We start from the raw sequence: 3,632 nt of genomic DNA, 5'->3' as shown, positions 1-3,632 counted from the left end.
TTACCCTGTTTCAACTTTAACAACCTCCGACTTTCAATTTTATAGCAACAGTCCCCTTTGTTTAATTTTGAGACCTTCTCAAAAAATTTGTCCCAATTTTCATTTTGAAATAATGGAAAGCTTGCGGCAAACATGATCGAGCCGTTGTGGCACATTTGTATGTCGTTGAAGCAGAAATTAGGTCAAATATACTTCCAATAGATTATGACTTCAATGAATATTGAGCTCAAATAATAAATGCTCTAATTAGAGGTGACTAATAGTTGCCTTTATTTGAAAGTGGAATGGTGACCCAAGCAACCTACTCGGGGTGGGGAAGATAGCAAACTTTGACTATCCTCTGGTCAACTTCATTCTCCAGGGTACCCCGATTAACAATTTGGATAGCGAACATCTGCGACCCACATAATCGTCATTTAAATAAGAAATAAAAAATGTCGGATGGCGAAAATTATGGCATGATGCAATACAAACATTTCATAAAATTAAATAAATAACAAGTGCAATATACAAATAATCAACAAAACATACAATATGTAATGAATAACACAATAAAAATTAATTCCCTCAATTTAAAAAAAATGAACTCATAATGGTTAGAAACTCTAAATCCCAATAGAGTCGTCATTCGAATTTCACTTATTAGGAATTTTATCAATTAATTCTATTTGTATATTTTTTGTCACAGTAGATTAAATATGTTCAAATATTTATTCATTTTCAATTAAATCATTATTTTTGTTAAATTAAATTTTTTAGAGGTCAATGGTTACGTTTCTTTCAATATTCATTTTATTTGTTAATATTCATTTTGAGTGTCCAAATAATAAATAAGAATGCCTTGTGGAGTGCGAAAGAAGCAGAGTCACAAAAACAGCAGCAAACAACCATCCAAACTCAAACGACATTTTCAGTGAAAGATAACTCTCGGAATCAATGATTTCAACAACTCTAACCTAAATTTAATCAATCTTATTTTTGTTTTTACTACCGTTTTTCTTTTATCTTGTTTATTTATGGATTTAAGGTTCTTGTGACGTCTCTGTTAGTATTTATTTTCCAGAGAAAAACACATATCACTGTTTACTTCAAAGACAGAGTATTAGAGTGAATTTCAAAATGAGATGAAACACGTTGGAAGGGAATATTATTCTTTTGCAAGGGTAGGAGAAATGAGGATTGGGAAGGCATTTCAAAGTCTCACAATACAATAGGATAGCAAATTCAGAATCTAATATTCTTGTTAACATAAATGCTAGCTATTTGAAGATTCATCTCTCTGGAATGTCATATAGCTGAGAAAATGCCACGACGAGAAGTTTTGATTATTGCTTCTTCTCTTCTGCTTTGTTCCAAGAAATGGCTTTTTAAGCTCTTCATCAGGAATAATAACAGGCCATTTCTCACCAGCTTCACGAAACATCTATTCAGTTTCAAGGTACTGACCCTTTTCAAGAATCATAGTACGGATATTGTTCTGTGCGGATGTAGAAGGTGACAGAGATTTGTGGAGGATGGTCATCGATCAGTGCGGCGCTTGACCTGAACTTGGGTTTGATTCTTTGGCTTTAGGGGCATTTCATTGAGCCAAAAACTCCATACATATTGAAGCTATGCCTGGATCTAAGGCATTGAATTCGATTTTCACCTTTGGCAAGAATTTCAACATCATCTTCTTATTTTAAAAGACGAAAATTTGGTTTAGGTTCATATTAATTTTTACCGATGAAGATGTTACTGTCCATTTTCAAGGCTTCTCATGTTCGTATGAGTGACTTTTATGTTTAAGTTATTATTTGATTCATTCATTTTATCCATATTTATATATTACTAACATTTTTACTAAGTGTTTTACAGACTTGTGAAGCTCTTTGTATGGAGTTCCAATTGTATTCTTATTCATTATTGTGTATGTTATTGATGTTAGGCAAACCTTAAGTCATATACCATATTATTGTTTTATTTTATCATTTTTGTATATTACACAGTTTATTATTTTTGTTTTCTTCTCAATTTGGAAAAAAAAAATCAGTCGGGACCCATACTTGTGGATATCTAAGGATGTCTAATGTTCTTCCTTCAGAATAACTTGAACTCTTTGCCTAAAATTTATTGGTTTCATAGACTTTATTTTTATTAATTAATTAATTTATTTTCTATTTTTCCTAAAATTAGGTGATGACTCTCTTTTTCCTCTTTTCTTTTTATAAATTTTTTTATTCTTTTAAATTGATTATGTTTAGTCACCGCGACGTTGTATCCTTTAGGATGTCAACAACCCCTACTTGTGTTTTCTTCATTTTTCTTTTGTGAAGTGCATCGAGTGTACCATCAACTTCGACTGGCTCTCAACTCTAGCAGTCACCAGCATATTTTAGGGTGAGTTATTCATTCTAGCTCCTGTTGGATTGTCTCGGTCATGGCATGGTGTCTTTATATTTCGGACATAGAATATTTGATTTATTTATGTTGGTGTTTTTTATACTCTTAGATTAGGTATTCTGAAAATAAATGTCATTGATGTGATGACTTTTAGGTTTTGGGTATGATTTTTTATAGACTAGAGGATTTTATTTTTCACCTTAATAAATTTTGAGTTTTTGCATTATAGTTGTATTTCATAAGTGGAATAACTAATATAAGTCGAGGTTTGAATTTGTTGGTTCCCCCACCTAGGAGGTTAAGTGTGGGAGTCACTCATGACTCGTTTTAGGTCGTGACACAATAATAATAACAATGACAATAATAACAATAACAACAATAACAATACCAATACCAATAACGACTGCAATAACAATAACAATAACAAGCTTTTTCTATAGTAATACAATAAGTAGTCGATATAAAGGTAGTATAATTTAATAAAAAGCGTATTTTTTAGACGAAGTTTATGAATATTTCATACTCTGTCCAATTATGCCTCAGTTTCATTCTTGTTTTGAAATAAACTTGTAGATTAAAAACAAAGGTTTTTGTAATTTTAAAACAAGATCAAGAAACAAATAAATAAAACTTGAGTAGGTCAGTAGGATGTTGATTGTTTCGTAAGTGTAATTTATCAAATTCATTTTGTCAATTTTTATATATCCTACCAATTTTGTTTTATTATGATCAGTTTATCAATTATTACATGTTATCTAAATAAATAATTTACATTTATTAAAAATAATTTTATCTAATAAATTTTATATGCTAAAGTGAATGCGAACACAAAAATAATTTGTATCTTGAGTTAATTTTATACTACTAAGAGTATTGAATAATAACCTTATTTTTAATATTAACAGTTCTAAGATGTTTCAGTATTTTAACATGTTACATATTTTACCCGTATTTTTTTCAAATGTATTAATTATTTAATTATGTACATGAGAGTTGAATACTTTTAGGGTGTGTTTGGTATGAAGGAATATGTCTTCCTAGAAATGTTTTCCTGGAAAACAACTAGATTTTGGACTTATTATCTCATGTTTGGTTAGTGAGTAGAAAATTTTTTCTGAAAATGATATTTAGTGTTTGATTTATGAATGAAAAATATTTTTTGAGAAACATCTTTTATTTTTACTAGAGTAGAAAATAATTTATGAAATTAAAAATATTTTTTAGAAACAATTTTTTTTGGAGGGGGGGAG

The sequence above is a fragment of the Solanum pennellii genome, chromosome 3, assembly GCF_001406875.1.
Source record: "Solanum pennellii chromosome 3, SPENNV200".
Lineage (NCBI taxonomy): Eukaryota > Viridiplantae > Streptophyta > Magnoliopsida > Solanales > Solanaceae > Solanum > Solanum pennellii.
Note: the sequence above shows the minus strand (reverse complement) of the source record.